The 22,212-nt window shown below is 49.8% G+C and overlaps 1 protein-coding gene and 1 long non-coding RNA gene across 11 annotated transcripts in view; both read right to left on the bottom strand.

Moving 5' to 3' along the window:
- The window catches only part of DLGAP2 (DLG associated protein 2), a 729,374-nt gene that overhangs the window by 495,265 nt on the left and 211,897 nt on the right, over positions 1 to 22,212 (bottom strand). The gene's annotated exons all lie outside the window — the stretch shown is intronic.
- LOC309619785 lies at positions 1,224 to 8,734 on the bottom strand. Its single transcript, XR_014239228.1, has 2 exons — positions 8,426 to 8,734; positions 1,224 to 2,257 (listed from the first exon to the last, which is right to left on the bottom strand). It is a non-coding gene; the product is annotated as an uncharacterized lncRNA (long non-coding RNA).

The raw sequence follows: 22,212 nt of genomic DNA, 5'->3' as shown, positions 1-22,212 counted from the left end.
CTGCCCACATGTGAGGGCCACTCGGTCCTCCCGTCTGCTCAGCAGGACCCAGGGGTCAGCCTGGACCACCCCCTTCTGTATCCGCGTCCAGGTAACTGTCAGCACTGCTGATTCCGCCGCCAACACCCCCTTCCCGTGGCTGTGGCTCCCCCGCTCTGCTCCCCGCCTGCCCCCCAGGCCACCGCGTCCCCGGGTTCCTGGCAGAGTCTTTGGAGGGTCTCTCCGGGTCCTGTCCTCCGTCTGCACCTCTAACCCATCCTCTGTGCCACAGCCCTAGGGAGCTTCCGGAGATGCAAATCCCAGCCAAGGACGCCCAGCACGGAACAGCCCTGGGACCTTCCCACTGCCTTTGAGACTCCAAACTCCCACCACGGTTCATGACAGTCTGCGAGCTGACCCCCACCCTCGCGCCCGTGTCCTCTCTCACAGCTCTCAGACTGCACCCCAGGCGCGAGAACCTCCTTCCGACACGCGTCCTGCCGTCCACGCCACGTCCGGGGCCTGAACAGCTATGCCAGCCCCAAGCCCGGACCTCGCGGATGCCCAGTGAACATCTGCCGCGTTAACTAGCGCATCACGCCCCGCATGCTGGGGTTATAACCCTATTCTAGAACAAGGCATGAAGTAACTGTGAACATGGGAAACGCCTCCATTTCCTACTGCCTTTCCTGGGAAGCCGTTCACTGAAGAATCGTAACTAAATTCTGAAAACCAAAGGCATGGCCCTCAGAGATGCACCTACCACAGAGAGTGCACCTACACAGAGACGTTCACCGTCTCCCATAGGATCCTGAGCTGGTTAACATTGAAGCACAAATGTGAGTGATTTTAATAATTTATACACCAGTCATACCTAAAAGAGCAGACATTTCTAACGTTCAGTGATAATCTTTAGAATTCCAAAAGGAAAACGAGCATATATTTGTTGGGGAACAGTCACAATATCCATTTTAAAACTTGTCACTACTCTTGTGGGTATTTTAATAAATATTTCAGCTAAATAAGATAACTGAAAGATTAGATTGTCATTAAATGTTAAGTTATATATAAATAAAGTTTATATATAACTTAACATTTCACTTGAATAAGAAGTTTTGAGTTATTATGGAAATAACTTAAGTGCCCATCAATGGATGAACAGATAAAGAAGATACAGTATATATATTACATATCGTATATAATACACACACACACACACACACACACACACACACACAATGGAATACTATTCAGCCATGAAAAAGAAAGAAATCTTGCCACCGTGACAACATGGATGGACCTTGAGGGCATTATGCTAAGTGAAATAAGTCAGACACAGAAAGACAAATGCTGCATGGTGTCACTTACATTCAAAACAGAAACAAAAAATAGGTCAAATTCGTAGAAACGGAGAGTAGCAAAGTGGTGGCCGGGGCTGGGGCTGGGGAGACAGCTGGTAAAAGGGTACAGACTCTCAGCGCTAAGTGGGTAAGACCTGAGGACCTGATCTGAACGTGTGATAACACTGCATTGTATCACTGACATTTGCTAAGAGAGTATAACTTAAATGTTCTCACAGGGCTTCCCTGGTGGTGCAGTGGTTAAGAATCCACCTGCCAATGCAGGGGACATGGGTTCGAGCCCTGGTCCGGGAGGATCCCGCATGCCGCAGAGCAACTAAGCCCGTGCGCCACAACTACTGAGTTCGCGTGCCACAACTACTGAAGCCTGCGTGCCTAGAGCCTGTGCTCTGCAACTAGAGAAGCCATCACAATGAGAAGCCCACGCACTGCAATGAAGAGTAGTCCTGCTCACAGAAACTAGAGAAAACCTGTGCACAGCAACAAAAGACCCAACGCAGCCAAAATAAATAAATAAATAATAAAAAATAAATAAATTTTTAAAAAAATGTTCTCACCACCAACAAAAAAGGATAAATATGTGAGATGATAGGTATGTTAATTAACTAGAATAGTGGGGATTCCTTTACAGTGCGTACCTCTATCAATCACCGTGACATACACATATATCTCACAATTTTATGTCAATTATTCCTTAACAAAGCTGAAGTTAAAAGAGAAGAAATCTGAGTCAGACCAAATATTTTGTAGATGTTTAATTTCACTTTTCAATGTTTTTGATTCAAGATGACAAAATAAATATGTAAACAGTAACAGAACTTCTTGTGGTCTTCTGCCACTGTTGCGAATTTTTTCAGTTTCCAGATATGGAGATGAATGCAGTGACAAATTAAGAAAACTGTCTTACTGTAAGTGACCTGCAAAGAAAAGAAAAACATTGTTAGAAAATTCGCGGCACAGCCAGTGTTTCAGATCACAGGGTGAGGGGGTCCGGGCATCACCACCCCGAGATGCACCCGAGGAAACGTGCTTCACCGTCTGCAAAACCAAACCTGGAACCAACCATTCAGCGAAGATCAACGATTTACCGTTTACAGCGACCTGAAGTCACTGTGGGCTGTCAGAGGAGAGGTGTGAACGACACCTGGTGGGGGAAACAAGACGCTCTGCCCGTAACTGCAGAAGGGCCGGCACCGAGGAAAACGACGGCTGCCAATGTTGCCACAGAGCAGCTCGGGGTCCCTGGCTCTTCCTCGGCAGGATGGCTCGGTGATCCGCGGTCTCTGGAGCCCTGGGGACCAGCTCCGTCTACCGCAGGTCCAGGACTACGTGGGCACCGACGGTACGAGGTGGCGGCCAAGCGCACGGGCGGCCTCCCCCCACCCTCGAGGCGCCCGCACGCGGTGATCTGCTCGCCCTTGTCACCTGACGTCTGGTCCAGAAGGAGCGTCTGCTGTGCCTTCAGCACCCACGGCTGTCTACGAGCTCCCCAGAACTTCCCATTCTGTCTCTTACTTTGTATTTGTCTTTCTCGTGGAGGCTCCAGCCAGGCCCACGATGCTCACGGCTGGAAGACCCCGGGGCTGACAGGCGTTGAGGGCTCACTGCCCACACTGTGCGTTCACAGGCCCCCGTCCTCAGGACAGCCCCACACACCTGCCTGGTCCTGCCCTGCCCCCCGTGCTGCTGCTTCTCCCTCATCATGTAAAGTGCAGTGGCACGTGGCAGCCGCCAGGCGTGGCTCTGAGCCTTGGCGGTGGGAGAGGTGGAGGCACACAAAGCAGGACCTGCATGTGGGAGAGGGTCTCCTCCCGTCACCCCGGGCCCCGGGGGTCGTAACTCCTCCCGTCACCCCGGGCCCCGGGGGCCAGAACTCCTGCCGTCACCCTGGGCCCCCGGGGGCCGGAGCTCCTGCCGTCACCCTGGGCCCCGGGGGCCGGAACTCCTGCCGTCACCCCTGGGCCCCGGGGCCCGGAACTCCGCACACTTGCTCCCGGCCCTTCCCTGACTCACCAATCGCTTAAATCAAAAACGGTTTCTTTAACTACGGTGCCAGCTCTGTCTCTATTACTGTACTTATTTATATCACATTAGGATTATTTTCTAGATATCCCTTTCTAACCAGAAAATGAGCTGCTTTGAAAGGACCATATGTTACGAGTCTCTGCCATCCCAGTGCCTGGCACACGGGAAGTTTGGAGTGTGATGTGCTGAACAGACAGGAGACTGAGGTGAGAGCATGCGAAACAGCCTCAGACACGGGTCCTCTGCTGTTACAACCGCACGAGGCCACGCAAAACCCGGGAATCGCAATTGGACCCCGGGAAACTGACACCAAGGAGGGTCGCTCTTCTGAAAGTGGCTGAGGCTGTAATCTGAGAACGTTCTAGGAGAAGCCAAGCAACACTAGGGCAAACGTTCTTACCAAGATGGGGTTTTCCCTGGAGACGGAGCCCACACGCATCAATATGCCACCCAGGTCCTTTTCCAGTTTAGGTGACTGTGTGTGTGCATGTATGTACGATGTATGCACGCACACATATATATGGGCAGACGTACATACACATATATGCATAGATATGCACACATGTACATATCCATATATAGTGATTCCTCCTCTGCCTGTGTATGTATACGTACATGTGCATACACATGTGTGTGTGTGTGCATACACGGACAGAGAGAGAGAGGAACCACTACATACCTGGAAAGAAGCAAAACCTTATAAAATGTAAGGCCCTACATCACACACGTGGGCAATTCAAACAATCTGTCCCGTCACCCCAGACTGTCCTTCCAGGATTCTGTTCCCAGCTGCTCCCTTATGACAAGGACTAAAGCATCAGGTCGGGCACCAGGGTCGGTCTTTGCTCTGGAAACTCCAGAGATCCCCAGCCTCACCCCTGAAACGTGACTTCGTGAGGCTCTTCTTCTCACGCAGGCAAGTCCTGCTTCTGAAAAATGCACGGTGACCCTTACCCGTCCTGAACGACACTCTGTGAACTCTATAAGCAAACCAAACAAACCCACATCACTGTCACCGCCCCATCCAGGTGCAAAAGGACACGTTACCTTCTTGTAACTTTACTTCCGTCTCAAACCCACCAGGCCCGCAAGAGACAGGGATTCTGTTTGGCAGGGTCCCCACATCAGGCTGGGCGTGGAGCCAGCGAGAGCAGGGCCCCAGGCCACCGTCCCCACGGAGAAGTTCCAGCGTCTCCACAAGGGGCCCGCTCGACTCGGAGCTCGAGCCAGAAGGAGCCCTCCCGCCAAGGGCCTGGCTGTGCCCTCGCTGCCCTCCCCTGTGGCACCTTGGCGGGGGCAGATGAAAAGTGCAGCATCACCCCCGTTTATAATAAAGAGCAGCCAGGACTTTGCAGAGCATTTGGACAGCAAACTCCTCCCAAAAACTGTATTTAAAATTTGAGCACTTGCAGATGGAAACACTACAGACTATCTGAAAACAGCAGTAAAGAGAGACGTTGAAATGGACACGCCACATCTCACTGCAAAATCATGAGAGAGGACACCTTACGGGGTATCCACATCGAGACAGCAGAACTGGGCTAATACGAGGGGAAACGGAGCTGACGTGGAACCAGGGCTGCAAACAATGTCTTAGCCACACTTTGAATGGTCCCAGCCAGGTCCTTAAGTAGAGAAGACCTTGAACCCACCCGTTTATTTATTGACTGTCTGTTACAATAAAACACACAGGCATACTTGCAACCACATACACGAAAATACTTCTCCTTTTAGAGTTTGTGTTCAGTCGTTTTCAATACATCATTTTTGGGGGGTCTAAGACTTCTATAAGTTACTGCAGAGGAAAAAGTGTTCCCAGCCCAAACTGATCCCACTGGGGTTACAACCAGAGTTCAGGGCAGGTGGGTAAGTAACATCTTTTACCAATCCTCCTTAGTAAATGAGACTCTGTCCTGTATCTTAAAATATACTGATCTTCCTAAAAGTGAATCAGACAAATTTTTTTTAAAGAAGCATCCAGAATTTAAAAGAATTCTTTATCTGGTCCTTTGAGAAAATTAATGCCCAGATGTAATCGCAGACACCCCGATAACACCTGATCGGAGATTCTCCACTCCTTTGTCCCTGGGGATCTAGACAAAACAGAATATTTTTATTAGCAAAAGTGTGTCCTTTGCACATTTGAAAACCAGTGTCTTGCTGATTCCTGGGAAGGGAAGTTCATGGCCTCAACCTCAGTGTCAGCGTGACCGTGTGTTGCACAGCGGGCCTTCTGTGCAGCTGCAGTGTTCTGTCTACATAGACACGTGTGCACGGTCAACGCCCTGCATGCAATCGGTGCGAGCACGTTCACACGACAGCCTCTAAATCCTGATCAAGGGTGTTTACCTTGGTCGCTGCTTCTCAAGGTCGCCGTCCCGGGGGGACGGGCGGCACCTCCTGAGTGCCTCTCACCCCCCCGGGAGCAGCATCTGTGTGTTGCCCAGACTCTGCTCTGCACCTCTCAGTCAGCGGCAGCCCACTCATTCCCACAAGCACTCTGCACCACTCACCCCCCGTGTGTCCACAGCTCCTCCACGTGGACAGTCTACAAGGGTCTCAGGGCCCTCCTCTAAAACTGGCAGTGACATCGAGCAAGGGGACGCTCCCCAGAGGCAGTGGTGACAAGATGGGAAGCACAGAGACCTCGTCACGGAGAGAAGAAGGAAAGAGCCCACCCTCCTCCTCACACCAACAGCCATGCGTGGCCCTGACCGACCCCGCGCTGGCCAGGCACTTACAGACGGACGGACGGACAGACCAGAGAATCCTGCGCGAGAACACACTGGCTCCCCGACCTTTTCTGCAGGGAAATAAACTCAGTAAAATCGTTTGACCCTAAGCCCTTCCGAGTCTTTAGCTGGGTTATCAATTTAGCAAATTATTTTGACTCCTTAACTCTTTTTATCACATCGATGGATGGTTTTTCCAGGCCTCTGACAGCCTACACAGGTTTCTGCCTGCCCATATTTGTTGGTCTATAATTACAAGAAATCACTCCAATGACTGGTCCACAGATGTTAGCTGAGCTCAGCAAGACTGATCCACCCCTGCAAATAACAGGGTGTCTCTGCTGAAAGCCAAACAAGAGGAATGCCACAGGCCACCCCAATCATGTCTGTGTGTCTCACAGAGCATTTCCATCACCAAGAAATGAAATAGGTCATCTCAACTGTGCTTCCGTGAACATTTCCCAAAACATATTATATTTCATGGCTGGCAGCTTCTGATCTTGACATGCTGGAAAATTAGAAAACCCCATTAGGAGCCTGCTAATGTCGAGGGTAACCACATCTTAATATTTAAGATGTTGCCTTCACTGGAACTATTTATTTCTGGAGTGCATTAATACTTTAATTAGTATTGATTGCTCTGTAAACACATGACCATCACAGGAGCAAACTTCTAGGACAAGCCAGCGCTTTGGTTTTCCACCCGAGCTCTGACACCTACTCACAAGGTAAGTTTGGGCAAGTCACCGGCCATCTCTTCCTTCCAGCTTCTTCATCTAGGAAATGTGTGTAATGACACCTTGTCCCAGTGGGAGAGTGACTAACCACTCTGCCTGCTCTCGGGCCTTGTGTAGAAGCCTGGTGATACGGGGTGAAGCAGGATGGACCACAGCCCATGCTGAGCCAAACAGACACCCCCGTTTAGAAACTTCAAATCTGCAGAGAGATTCTGTTCATTTCTGGAGTGTAGACACACATGCGAATCCAGAGGTGGAAGGCAGTGTGGTCCTCAGGCCTCGGGTTCTAGAACAACTTGCCCAACATCCAGACAACCAGCTTCTCATCTTCCTAAAGACAGGCTAAGCGTGTTGGGCCCTTTAAACCCAATGATCCCTAAGATCAGTGACCATATGTCCGTGTGATCAGTACAGTCTCTGATCACATGGTTACCAGCATCCCTTTCACTCTCAAACATGCCCTGATTTAGCTAATAAATGACATGGTCATGATCTCTAAGGCCGCATCCCCTTCTTAGATTCAGTGTAAAATCGAGCGAGATAACGTGTATGTGAGGTTTCTGAAAACTGTTAGGCTGTAACGTGTAAGCTCTTACTAATTAGGACAAGTAGCAGAGGGTTTTACTTAGAGTAAGAAATCAACAAACACTTGTGGAAGGAGAGAAATCTGTCTTCAAGCCAGCAAGGGCTTCAGGACGGTCTGAGGACAGCAGCGACGGGCACACGCGTCCTGTCAGGTTGACAATAAGCACGGGCCACCCCCGAGGGACCTCACTACCTCACGGCCAAGTTGGTTCCCCTGAAACTCAAAAATCCTTCAGAAACAGGATGGCCTCCTTGCATTTCAAAAGCAAATAAGTAAACAACTTGTGAGACAATCAACAACAGAAGCGGCTCCACTCTCTATACAAACACTCCAGTAATCTTATGATTTATCTTACTTCAAAATTATGCATTTGCTTTCTAGGAAGTGTTATGTAGCCATCAGGTATTAATATATGTGTCTGCTTCCTGGTGTATCTCTTATTGGATGACAATTAAAATATCAAACCATAGCTCATGAAATAATTCTCTTGCACTGCAGGGGACGGGGCCTTTGTCTCTCCCCGCTGCCTTCACAGCCCCGGACACCCTGGAGGGGTGGGTGGTACCCTTGGTTTCCTTCTGTCTTGCCTCCCATGAGAATCAGCGGCTGCGCTCTACGTCCAAGGCGTCACGGTGTATCTCACCCTGGGCCAAAGGCAGAGCCGCCAGCCCTGCATCTGTCCCTCACTGGGAGGGAGCAGCAGGGCAGAGCACCTCACGGTGAAAGGATATGACAGAAACATCAGTTCCACTCATCTCTATAAATATAATCACACCAAAGCAAAGTCCGTAAAACAGGTGTAGAATCCAAAGTAGCAGAAGCCACTGTCCCACAAAATTACTAAATTCTGGTATCAATAACTCACCTTCCAACCCAGAAATCGTTTCCACCACTAGATGAGGCAGCAAATTCTTCTCGGTCCCCGTCCACAGAGGGGAGAATGTTATACTCAAGACACAGAGAGACAGAATTCTCTTTTACATAAGATTCTTGGTGAAATCTTACTTTGTGGAATTATCGCAGTGGAGCTGCTCTGGTCCAGGCACTTCTCAGCTTGGTGCAATTATCTCAAGATGGGAAACCATGATGGAGAGAGATGTCTGAGCTCCAAACAGCAAGACGTGTGAGAGCTGTGTACGAGCCACCTGTGTGCACGCGTGAAAAGGCAACATGTGATATGGCACATTTCCCAGGTATGAAAAAGCTGTTCAAATTCGCCACGAAAGAATAACGCTAATATGGTAGCAAGCAACTAAGGCAATCATGATGGCGCGTGACATGCACTTAGATGGTCTCCAAAGACGTGTGAATGGGACTGACCTTGTCCGCTGGCCGACGAGGTGAGAGTGGGCGGGGCCAGCTCCCCGGAAGCGTGTCCGCCTCAGCTGCTGAGCCCAGGACTGTCTTCAGTAGCACCTGCTTCAGCCGCATCTGCTCCTCATTGCACGTGTCAGATTCAAGGGTTTGGAAAGTAAGTCGCACAAAATAAGGCACCAAACAATTCTTTAACAGACGAGAAGTCAAAGTCCCAAACAGCAATGACGTTTGAGTTGAAGCAACAGTTGAAATGGGTTTCCTTTGAATTAACAAAATATTTCTGAGAAAGAATAAGATCTAGAATAAAGTAGCCAATGAAAGTGAAAATTATGAAGCTCGTTTAAATATCACAAGTTACTAAGTTAAGGAGTCTTCAGTTTGGGATGAATTCACTTTAATTTCTGCCGAGAGGAATGTGAGCTTACAGCCCGATATGTGCAGGGTGGGGCGTGGGGGGAGCCCCTGCTCTCCGGGACGGCTGGTCGACCTCCGTAGGGGCCTGGCTGGATCTGACAGCAAAGGCAACTCACAGAGCAGCCAAGAGCTGGCGAGCTAACTGAGAAGATATTAAATGTGGTTTGTTTGCAGGAGGACTTCCTGACTTAATGCAAAAGAGAATCGCAGGAAACTACCCTGTGATCAAATCAACGCCTCATGCTTCTTCCTCTGCAGCTCGGATACCGACACACTGACCGTCAACCTAGGTCAGCAAAAGAAGAAAGCCGTCGCTGCGGGAAAGTCTGAACCGGAGCGTTCACCTGACCAGAGCAAAGCATGATAAGGACGGAGGAGCAGTCAGGGCAGGGGTCGTGAACGTCTCCTACAAGGGCCGGAGGGGACGTATTTTAGCCGCTGAGGGTAGCATTCTCTGTCCCGCCTGTCTCGGTAGTGGGCAATCAGCCACAGCAACACAGAACAGTGGGAGTGGCTGTGTTCCAATAACACTTGCTTTACAAAAACGGGCAGCCGGACGCAGGCTATGGTTCGCCGGCCCTTAGCCAAAGCTGACCGAGGTCTGGACACGGGTGAACCCGCGGGTGTGGAGAGGACGCAGGAGAAGGGGTGCACCTTGCAGGGTCGGCCCGGCCCCTACCGCCTGCTCCCAGGGCCTCCGGGGATGCCCTGCACCAGCCCTGGCGTCTGCAGGCCCCAGGAAGCACAGCCAGCAAGGGGACAGCCCACCTGCCCGTTTTCTAGGCAAGGACGGGCTGGCACTGCCCACCTCGGAGCCGCTCCGTGAGAGGTGCTGGGGCTGCAGGGGCCCTCGCACCCCGACCCGCTCAGAGCCCTCCCGGTGCTTCCGCCTTCTCCGAAAGCCCTGCTCCTCCCTCAGGTATTAATTCCAAACTCCCTTCAGGACTCAGGCCAGCACCGCCCCTAGTGATGACGCACCGAGCTCTCCCCGCCTCGAACCCTGCGGAACCGTGGTGGTCTCGACTACGCACACCAGGACACTGAGTCTCTGCTCTCCCCCCTGTTCTTTATTCTGTTCATCTGTTTCTTCTCATCAATTTACAAGAGGCTAAAAGGCGCTATGATATTCTGCTTGGGGGCCAGGACACAGCTGGTGTTTAACGAATGCTCTTCACGGCAAGTCCTCACCGCAGACACAAGGCCTGTGCGGAGAGGACCACGGAGACCTAGAAACAGCCGCCGTGAGCGCCGGCCAGGATGCATTTGTTTCGGGCACTTTCTATCACAAAGATGGTAGCAGATTTTAAAACAGGTTTCCAAGAGCGTTTTCTGCATTTTCTTTCTCAATTCCAGAGGTGGGGGGGCACCCTAAGAAGAAAGCGGGGAGGGGGGCAAGCTGATGGGAGAGGGAGGTGCCCAGGAGCCGTCAAAGGGGCCCTGAGGGTGGAAATGGAGGGGAAACTCCCCCGGGGGGACCACACAGCCGACAGGGCGCTGGACTGGACCCGGCCACCCTGAGGGACAGAGCGGTGACCCCTCCTCGGACTCGGACGGCGTCCGGAGAGCTGGCCTGGGTGGGCGGAGCCTGCAGAGCAGCCCGAGGTCACCTCTTCCCCTGAAGCCGCACTTGTGGACACAAGCCCCACAGGAGCTGACCTCGCGATCAGAACGTGCTCACATGTCCATCCGCACACGTCCGGGAAGAGTTACAGGCGGATCCACACCCAGAGAACCAGAAGACCCCCGGCCAAGGACACCAACCCCAAGCCGCGCCCTCCGCACCCGTCCCCCAGCTCTCCCACCCCAGGCTCATCGAGGGTCCTGCCCGACAGCCCCCGAGGGGAAGGACACACCGAGCTTTCTGTTTAGATTTCTGAGGTGTTGCTGAGGTCTAACTGGGGGCTCTTAAAAGCAAAACGTCCCCAAGACCCTCTGGAACTACTTTCTGAAGGAAGAAAACAAGCTTCATGACCGGAAATTGGGGAGAACTTCTTCCGAGGCCCCTCGGTCACCCTGAGGCCGTGCCTCCTGGCAAAGTCGCATCCTCTCACCGGTCTTTCTTTAAGTGCCACTAAGGCTCCATCTGCATCACCCTCGGCAGAGCCGGAGCTGCAGAGTCCAGAGAACAGCCCCATGGCTGACCCTTCAAATGCTGTGTGTGTCTGTACACATACTCAGACAGCTGGTGACCAACCGATGAAGGGGTGTCTTTAAAATAATAGTTTGTTGAATACGAATAAGTCTTTAGCTCATTGACAGCAACAGCAATGAAGGGATAACACTCTCTTTAATTTAAAGCAGCACCTGGAAACTATCAAAAGCAAATCACGCTCTTATTCTTCAGATGCAAAAATGCAAGCACCTCCCTGGCTTACTGGTGAAAACCTGACATCAAGTATGATCTCCCATAAAGCTACTTTGAAAAGGTAAATGGCTCTTTGTTATTGATTGCTGCTCCGGTTTAGATGATAATCTCCAAAATTATAATCTCTGCTTTCCTCTGCAGAGTGCCCTGGTCACAGAAGCAAAGACTAGACTCTTCCAGACAAGTGACTCGAGGCCCAGGTTGCAGGTGGAATGGAAGGTGAATCTCTGGTTCTTTAAAAGGCAAGTGCCCAGCAGAGCAAAAGGGCTCATTTGGGCTAAGTCTGGGTCACAGGCTCTGCTTCCTGCCGACATGGGGTAGGACCATCCCACCCCATCCACCTCCTCCACTTCCATTTCAGCTGGAAAAAATCCAGTGTGTAAAGCTAACATCCTCACTTGAATTTTAGAAGTTCCACTTCATCATCTACCCTCGCAGAAAATGTCAGAGCATCAGTAAGGTCTGTTCCAGGTGTTAACCCTGAATGACGATCGAATAGAGCCTCCTTCAAAAAATCTAGTTCCTCAGGTCAAACCAACCGTCATTAAAAGAAGAGCCACCGGGGTTGATTACACGGTCACCCCTCCGAAGTCTACGAAATTTTCTAATAAAATGGGAACTGGCATCTCTTGACATACGTTCTGAGTGGAGCTTAATTGACAGGACGTGAGTCTATTTTATTGCAGGAAGGGGAGGGGTGAGAGGCAGCAAGAAAAACAGAACTGCAACGTCAGTGAATCCGGGGACCGAGACTTATGAGGAGACCCCCCCAAAAAAGAACGGGGAGGCTTGAGCGACAGGACGTTTTATAAAGGAAGCCGTTGGACCAAAACAAAGAAGAGGGTCCCCTGAAGCTGGGCATTCCATCAGGGGTCCCCCAACCGTGCCGATGACACACAGCACATAAAACTCCCATAAACGTAAAGGAAGGCACGTGACACAGGCTTCCACCCCCCCACCCAACCCCGAGGGTCTCTGGGGGGCTGGCTGGGCGAGGACAGTGAGGAAACGTCGGGACAGGCCAGGAGCTCCGGGCACCTGCCCTCGGGCACCCATGGGCCCTGGTCTCTGCCACATCCTGCTCCTCTCGGCCCCCGTCCGGGTTGAGAACCGGTGCCCGGGGGCTGGCGGCCCCCCACATCAGCACCAGCGCCCTTGCACGGGAGGAGGGGGCCGGGGGAGCCCGTGCCCACCCCTGGCAGTCCTCGAAGGCTGGCCGGGCACTGCCTGACCCTGACCGCGGGGCGGGGGAGGCCGAGCAGGGCGGCTGACCGTGAAGCATCACCAGCCCGCCTCTGAGCGTGGACGGCTGCCCACTGACCCATCGAGGCAGCGCCTGGCTACACAGGACAGCCTTTGCCGCTGGAGGGCTCGGTCTCTTCAGCCTCGTAGGGCTTAAAATCATGTCTTTCGTGTGCTCAATTGTTGCCTATGCGGGAACAGCCGTCTGAAATTATAGGGAATCAATAAGAAAATACGGTTTTATATGCAAACACTCACTTTGTTCCCATTTCAAGAACACACTTAATTCCTTTAAAAAGCTAAATCACATCGTACTAGAATATGACCATAATTCTGTTAAAATCATACGATGCAACTGGTGTCAGTTCTCACATTAATAGATGCTAGTTGCAAAATCAGTGAGTGTCAAAGAAAACTGAAATAGTTTAACGTCTTCATAGAAAATAACGGCAATCAAATTTTTAAATGACCTTTTTAAGTGATATTTTTGTTCTAAGTGATTACTGCTGACATTTACCTCTTTATCAAGATCTTGACCCTGAATTTCTTAAATGCTTCCTAATTTCAAAAATAAATATGCCCAGAGGCAAGACAGATCAGTACTCTGCTTCACTAATCAATCTGGATGAAAAATGGGAAATACATAAAAACATACTCGAGCCCGGAGAGTCCTGTGACTTTCAACTAATAACCTGAAAGCACAGATTCACAGCCTCTCTAATCCGTAACAGTAAAAGAACACATCAGCTCTCAAAAGGAGGGCTTTTTTCCACCGGAGAGATAACACTTCTTCAAAAACCAAGCACCAAAGAATAGGTATTACCCTCCCCCATTATGGCACATTTTGTCTTTTAAAATGCCTTTGCTATAGTATCGGAGAAACATAAATTCTCATGTTATTGGGCTCAAATTTAAGCCAAACCGCTGTTCCTAAAGTCACAGTTCTAGTTGAGACAAAAGACACTTTGCCCCAGGACCGAATCAGTTGCCTTGCTGCTGGTTCCCACACGGCGGAGGTGGAGCTGGCCAGCTCTCAGAGTGCTTGCTGCCGCAAACCCCGAAACACCCGTGGAGAGCACGACCGGCGCCTGCACCTTTACGGGGATCCCCCACACCTGGGGCCACCTGACCACACGGCTCTGGGTCCTTAGGCCCAGCAGCGAATGAAGGAAACGTTTTCCTTCTAAGAGGAAATCAGGTCTCGGGACTCAGTCTGTGACTAAGGTGGTCACGACCCATCAATACGAAAAGGCAGCAGGAAAGGCCGTCCTTTCTCTTCACCCTCCCATCCCTGCCTCGGTGACCGTAAAGCGACAGGTATCCATCCAGTCAGGCAAGACGTGGCACCGGGCCCTCCTGCCGATGACCCCGGGGAATCCCAGTAGCAGAGGAGGTAGTGAAGCGGGAACGTGAGTGCCGACGACGGAGCAGGTCCTGAGACGCGTGATGTCCACGGGAAACAGACGGTATAAAGGCACAAGCCTTTCAGAAATGCAGCATCACGTGATCAGTTTTGGCCCAACTTCTCTGCGATCTCCACTGCTCTCCATTAAAACCTAAGTCCTAATCATGCCAGCTGTCAGACATCTGAACGCTCCCAGAAAACCTTACCTGGGACACCAAATTCCAAGAGGGACACGTGGTAAGAGTGTGAGTGCAGAGACTGTCACAGCCGTGTGGTCTGCAGTCCCGACCACGTGAGGACGCTCCGGCCAGACGGGAGAGGGTCCGGGCATCAGATGCCTGAAGGGCTGCCCTACAGAAGGGGCGCTGGGTCTCCGGACCTTCTCTGCAGCTGTGACCCTCTGAGCGGGAAGCACAGGGAAGCAGGTCACTCCACCCCGGGCAGGGAGACAACCGTGCCGCCCTCATGAGCGCACGCAAATGCCCCTTAGGGAAGCAGCAGAAAGGACGCCGACTTGTTAGGGCACCAGCCGCTTTCAACCAGTGTGCTCTGAACTCCCTGCAGGCGTGCCGGTGAGGCTCTCAGGGTTGGATCGTGAAACGGTTACAGACCCGTGAGAGGCACGGGGGGATAACAGAGCGCCCGGTGTGTGCCCCCCACCCCGAGGCTGCCCCCGCGCCCCCGCCTGTCCAGCCGGCGCAGGCCCAGACCAGGGAACCGACCTTGCCCGTGGCGAATGGCTGGCTCTGCACAGCTTCCCGCGGGAAGAGCTGTGTAAGCCCCACCGCGATCCGGACCCACGCCCTGGTGGTGCCCCAGACCCTCCTGCCTGCACGGTGCCCGCGAGTTTCAGCCACTCTGTGATGCCCATGTTTTGATGCAGCTGGAGGATATAAAACGTGATGGCAGTGTCTCAACAGTGTGACGACCAGGGACAAGACTGTGCCTAGCAGCTCTTACAAAGCAGGGCAGAGAGTGAGGACGGGCCTCAAGTTGCTGGTGTAGTGGCAGTCTGGCATCACAGAAAGCTTCTGCGCTTGCTGGAAAATGCTCGTAACTTCCTAAGAAAGTGAGATTAGTTCTAGTCGGTGGTGGGCCCAGAGGTTCGGCGGGATGGCGTGGGTACAACCTGACGACTCTGTACGAGCCGTCAGATCATCTAAGACCCAAAGTGCCCCAGCACACATCTGGATTCTGGGACACTGCCTCAGCCTCTTCCAGTTCTAAGCTAAGTTACCCTATATGAACGTAACACTCCACCACACCAATGCCAAAACTGCACGAGTACTTAACAAGCTAGAGCTCACCTACTCTACATGGTGCGTAACAATAATCCCCAAATGCAAATTAAAGCAATAATGAAATGTCACTTTAGCTTATCAAATTTATGAAGACAAAAGACAAAACTTAAATCGCCAAGTGCTGGCTAAGCTGCTATGAAGAGTTCTCTCGTGTTTGCCAGGGGTGATATAAATTCCTACAGGCCCTGGGGAAAGTGTTAACTTGGAGATACATAGCAAGAGTCTAAAACATGCATATACTTTGAGCCAGTATTTTCATTTCTAGGAACAATTCTAGGGGAATTTTAATTAGTAGAGGAAATTTTAAAATTATGTTTTTGTTTTAACATTGTAAAAGCCAAAAAACTGCAAACAACCTAAATGTTAATTCTGTTCTCATGTGTATTAGACACTTCCTTTGTGCCAGGCACCACAAAAAATAAAAAATGGGTATAAAAGATTTGAAGTAAATATATTTCTGGTATTGGTAAAGTTTATAACCAGGGGAGGGCAGGGAGGGGTGAGCACACCAAAATAAAATTATAATTTCACCAAAACATGACGACAAAAACACAGCTGAGAAATGGCCTGTGGATCATCTTCTGTTAGAATGTTACGTAACTATTAACCCACTGGGTCCCACTTAGAGCCCAGCCACCACGTGGCAAAGCCAAGCCTCGTGGGTGGTGGGTGACGTGGAGGAGATGCAGGCGACACAGTCGACAGCCCTCGATAACGTGCTGGCTGACGGCCAGTGTCACTGCAGCCCTGTGGGTGGACGTCTGGGTCCCCCCCACCACCCGTCAAAGCAGCAGGTGACCACAGCCCTGATCACACACAGAGAAGAACCACCCAGCTGAGCCAGGGACCCTCAGTCACTGGAAATGACAAATCGACGGCTATTGCTTCCAGCCGCTGAATTTTGAAGTGGTTTCTTACACAGTCATGGAAACCAAAAGAGATGGATTTGCTAGAAAATTATTTGGCCGAAGAAACACTCCATCCACTAGAGATATTTTAGAGTCCTCATTCTAGCAGCCTGGGCTATGACGTCTGTAACAGGATTTACTGAGCCTTGGGCTGATCAGTGATGTGACAGATAACATTTTTGCAGACGCTTTTATCAAAACCAGCAGCCACAAGTGTTCACCAAAAGGTGAGGCCACAGCGGGGTTAAGACGGGGACACACCTTGGGCCCACGGCCACACACGCACACAACGGCCGCCCCACGGCCATCATCACACGAGGGTGACAGATGCCTGAGACCCAGCCTTTGGAAAGTGCCGCCCATAGCTGTGCTTCCCCCGACTGCCTTGGCCTTGGGACATCCCCGGGGGTCCTCACAAGGCCCCTGGCGATGTGGGGTGAAGCCGCGGCGGGACTGGCTCTGGGCTGCTTGGCTCAGCCATGTTGCCGAGCTCTGTCCATCCCCCCGCAGACAGCTAGCTGGAATCCAGGTCCCCGTAAAAGGTGATGGAGCTAGAGAAGCACAGAACAGACCTAGGTGACAGGTGTGGCCTGGCTCACTGGTCCCAGCTCTGTGGCCAGAAGGCGTGTGTGTGACCCTGTTCCCACCGCGGCAGGCTTCACCCTCGTCACCTGTCACGAACCCCCCCGGGGCCATCTCTTCCCATCAACTGCCCTCCCTGTTGTCATTCAGGACTTCTCATTCTCACCTTGGTTTGTCCTTTCTTGTCCCTTTAGAAATAATGAGGAATCTGGGGGACATCGCCTCTAGTAACCGGACTTGGGCTTCAGGCCCCACTTTACAGCCAGCCTGTGGGTACCGCCCTCCACACCTGTGTGTCCAGCAAGGGAAATCAGACACACTCACCTGTTACCGACCTTGTCCGCGTTCCAGGCACCTGCCTCCAGGCCACACGGATGGTCGTGATTCCATAAGTAATTGTTGAACAATTTTTCCTGATATTTGCCCCACTCAAACCTGGTCTTCTTTCAAAGCTTGACTCTCTTCACAGAAAGTCATCCATTTCATGTAGATAATTTCCTCAGCGTGGGTTCAGTTAAACAGGTTAACTGTGGCCATTTCAATAGGACCTCTTTCCCCTTAATTATAGCATGAGGTCACAGGATCCTGAGGAACTACTGAAAATATTCTTTGAAAACCAGCAGGAAAAATTGCATTTGTGTAACACGGTCTCTTCTCAAATGCAGTGACACACAAAAGAGCTCTGGGGCCCGACTGCCGAGGAAGGAACCCCGGACTCACCCTTCGTTAACTCTGCAGCCGTATCTGATGCCCTGAACTCAGTCTCTGCATCTGTAAAATGGGGTAATAACAGCAGCCCCCTTCAACACACGGGTGGAGGCTGAGAAACCCTGCAAAGGACTCGGCACCGTCCCTGGAACAAATGACAAGTGCAGCACCTCCTGCACAGGAAAATGAAAGCCTTTCAGAGTGGGGTCGATTTTCCTCATTCTTATTACCGTTTTTTAAGTTCAAACAAATCTTTACACCCATCACTTCCCAAAGCAAGGCCATCGCTGAGACCAGGAGCATCTGCAGTGATCTTTCTGCCCTTCAAATCTGCGTCTGTGAAGTCCTGAATCACAAGACTTTGTCCTCGCTTCCTGGTCTTGAAACAGTGACAGAAATTTTGTGGGGACATTTAAATTTGTAAATACTCTGGAGAAATACAGAAAAAACAAATTGCTTTTGCTGCCAAACTCAGGAGCCCTGGTGACTTCTACAGCTTCTAAGACAAAATAGCCATGCTTCAATTAATTCTAAAATATTATTTCTGTTTTACCCGTAAAAACAGCCTGTTTTTTTCTTTTTTTGTCTCTATAACTCACCTTGGATATTTCAATACACTTACTCAAAACCTTAAGTATCAGAGTGCTTTATAAACAGAAGCACTTTGGTCGATAATGGTATCATGTCATAAATGTATTTTTATAGATGAAAAACTTGAAAAATTTTCGTAAATGTTATTTAAATACTTTGTTGTCAAGGGCTGGCCTAAAAATAATAAACGTTAGAAAAAAATGACATGAAATTGTGTTTTTGTTCAAAAATCGTTCAGCAGGCTTCTGGTTAAAATAATGTCAAGTTATCAGGCTTCTGGGTTGAGAAGTAGAGAAAAGCTATATCCAGTATATCCCTCTTTTGATCATAATAAAATGAGAGGAGATAATAGTAAAAGCAATTCCTCCCTCCCCCCAAATTGCAGAGGTAAAAACCTAAGTTAAGAATGAAAATAGCAGTATCACAAAACCAAGAAGTCAGACAGGACTAGCAACTATCAGAGCAGATACACATTAAAAGAAAATTCTTGACATAGAAGATTTGAGATAATCACACTGAAATCAAAGGAGAGGGAATGAGATCAGAAAAGTCAGAAAAAAGATAATAGGACGGAAAAAGACAGTCCAGGATAAGGATAACTGGCATGGCTAAGGAAGAAAACCCACCTAACATCATCAAAGGAAGTAGAAACAAACAGGAAATAAAATAACTTCAAAGATACAATAGGAGGAAGTATCTATGACACGAAGAAAGCATTAAAAACCACAATTAAAAATAATGACACAGGGCTTCCCTGGTGGCACGGTGGTTGAGAATCTGCCTGCCAATGCAGGGGACACGGGTTCGAGCCCTGGTCTGGGAGGATCCCACATGCCGCGGAGCAACTAGGCCCGTGAGCCACAACTACTGAGCCTGCGCGTCTGGAGCCTGTGCTCCGCAACAAGAGAGACCGAGATAGTGAGAGGCCCGCACACCGCGATGAAGAGTGGTCCCCGCTCGCCGCAACTAGAGAAAGCCCTCGCACAGAAACGAAGACCCAACACAGCCAAAAATAAATAAATAAATAAATAAAATTTTAAAAATAAATAAATAAATGACACAATATTCTAACAAATTTGAACAAATTAACAGATACCAAGAAATATCTTGATTATGTAAGTAAGAATTAAGTATAAATCTTTTCTCAAACACACAGGCATAAAGTCGAGGATGAAATTAACCTGGTGTGATACACCTCCAGAAGTTTACAGGTAAATGTGACCCAAGGATATCATACCCAGCTAAGTCATCCCTCAAGTGGAAAGAAGGCTACGGTGGTCTCTCCCAACGTGAACAGTGTGGGCAACGTGGCACTCGTGTGCCTTCCTGGGAGAGGAGTTCAATTCATAATAAAGTCCAGCCCCCAAAATAGTAAGTGGAAAATCGTGGTACGAGGATTACTGTAATATTCTGTGCTAGAAGACAATGGGACAGTATATCAGGAGTGAGCACTAAAGGAAAGCAAGTGCATGACCCAAGAATTTAATCTCAGCCAAGTTTTCCTTTGAGAATAAGAGCAAAAGACAGGCATTCTCATCCTGGAAGAAAAATCAGAAAATAAATACCCATGGCCCATGTCGAAAAGAACCACTTGAGAATAAAATTAACCAACCAAGAGATCAAAATAAAGAAGTCAAGTGGGAAAAGCCACAATAAAAGGAGTGGTGGGTGGGCATGGGCACTGAGTCCATGTGAATGGCTGAAAGAAAGGCTCTGCAGAGGTTGGGTTACATGGCATATATACTGTAGACCTCGTCCAACGGACTTACATGCATGTGTGTGCACTCACACGTGTGTATGTGTGTATATGCACAAACACATAATTCTATTCTTGTGGTAGAGGAGAGAATACAGGAGAAAATATAGAAATACTACTCTCATATTTCAAAGCTTCTTAATATTTTTTTTCAATTTTTTTTTTATTCTTAGAAGGCCTTTTAAGAAACTATGTCTATTTTTGATAAAGAAATATTTATGTGAAACACAGTAATGAGGGGGTGGGGAGGAGAGATGGGGAGAAAGGGATAGGGCTGAAAAAGAGAGATTTCCAAGGAATTTCTAGACATTCCTTTGTGCTGCCAAAGTTTAAATTAAGAAGCAGAAATCACATTTCTTGTCCTTCATGTGAAATGAACAGCTAAGGAAACTGAGTTAGGTGGGTAATAAAAGAATCTCAGGCTGAGCTTCGGAGAAAAGAATGAAAAATTACACTTTGCCAAGAGACTTCAGGGCTTCAGTTTGCAAATACTGATATTTCTAGGTTTCACAGAGACCCTGAAACTAAAAGCTATATTGCTTTTAAATACACATGTTTATAAAATTCCATTATGCATTTGAGGGTGATTTGGTACCTACCTCTTGGTCTGAACACCAAAGGGCACCAAGTAGATAAGAATATTTAGGGAGAGAAAATACACGCCCCGTAAAGGCCCTACGATTAAGTGCTGACATGGGAGATGGAGGAGACCGCGGTCAAAGTGCACCCAGGTCTGAAGACGAGACGGAGTCACAGGTGCTTCCGACAAGCCTTACTGCAGCCACACCACCTCCTCAACGTGTACTGCATACGCTGCTGGCCACACGCAACACAGAGCCCCAGGGGACTCGGAAATTAGCAGCCGAAAACTTAAGAGGCGACCCTTATCATTTTCTTATCGTATCCAGGAACCACTGTGAAGTAAAACTGAGATTTCTTGAAATAGTGACTGTTTGCAAATGGAAGCAAGGCTTGCTGTCCACTTGGACTGATCTCCAGCTTCTAGCAGAAGAGCTGAGGGTAGCATCACGGGGAAGAGAGCAAGGTTCCCACGAGCTACAAGAAGACCAGGCAGCCAACCCTCTTGACGCATAGGTAGTTCGTCCTGGTGGTTTGCTGGCTGGGTTTCCAGGGCAACCGCAACGAGAGATGTTGGAGAGTGGACGGCAGGGAGACCGCCGGGGTGTCCAGTGGGTTTTCGAGCAGCAGGTTTGCTTCTTCCTTGTGGGGCCACGGATGAGTTGAATTTTTTAAAATCTTTTTTTATGGAGTTATCATTAACATACGATGTTATATTCGTTTCAGGTGCAGAACACAGTGATTTGATATTTTTACACCTTATGAAACGATCACCACGGTAAGAGCAGTCACCATCTGCCACCGTACAAAGTTGCTACAATATTAATGACCACATCCCCTGTGTGTTCATCGTATTCCTGTGACTTATTTATTTTACAGCTGCACGTTTACAAACAAACAAAACAAAACAGAAACAGACTCACTGATACAGAGAACAGACTGGTGGTTGCCAGGGGTCGGGGAGGTGGCATGGGGACAGAGGACATAGGGTAGGATCTGAACTGCCCAGGAGCAAGCGGGGAGCAAGTGGAGACGCTCCCCCAGCAAGATTCCTGCGGGTCTGCAGCGCCGGGAGGAGAGCGCCACTCCTGGCCACGTCACCCAGTCCTTCCGGAGACACGTCGGGGCACGTGGACGGACGCCCTCCCTCCCGAGATCAGTGACGCCACGGGAGCGCAAGGTGCCACCTGCCACCACAGCAGAGCAGGGAGAAGGCAGTGAGGACTTGGAACAGCAGGAAATGTCCAAGGAAGTGAGTAAAAAGACACGGTGGGTGGAAGCACGAAAAAATAAAAATCTGAACCTGATTCCTCCAGGAATTTGCTCATGATTTTATTTATTTATTATTTACTTACTTATTTGCCTACTTATTTAGGCTGCGCCAGGTCTTAGTTGCATGCATGGGGGAATCTAGTTCCCCAACCAGGGATTGAACCCAGGCCCCCCCCCCTCACTGGGAGTGTGGAGTCCCACCCACTGGACCACCAGGGAAATCCCTGCTCATGATTTTAAACTACCCCCTTGTGGGCACAGATTGAATTAAACCACTAGCAGACTATCTGACACAGTGCTGACAGGGAGCGCCCAGTGGGTGTGAGACCCTTCTGCTACCCGTGGTCTCGCC

Source organism: Balaenoptera borealis, assembly GCF_965194805.1.
Source record: "Balaenoptera borealis genome assembly, chromosome: 21".
NCBI classification, from domain to species: domain Eukaryota; kingdom Metazoa; phylum Chordata; class Mammalia; order Artiodactyla; family Balaenopteridae; genus Balaenoptera; species Balaenoptera borealis.
The sequence above is the reverse complement of the archived record's forward strand: the minus strand, read 5'-3'. Positions and strand labels throughout refer to the sequence as shown.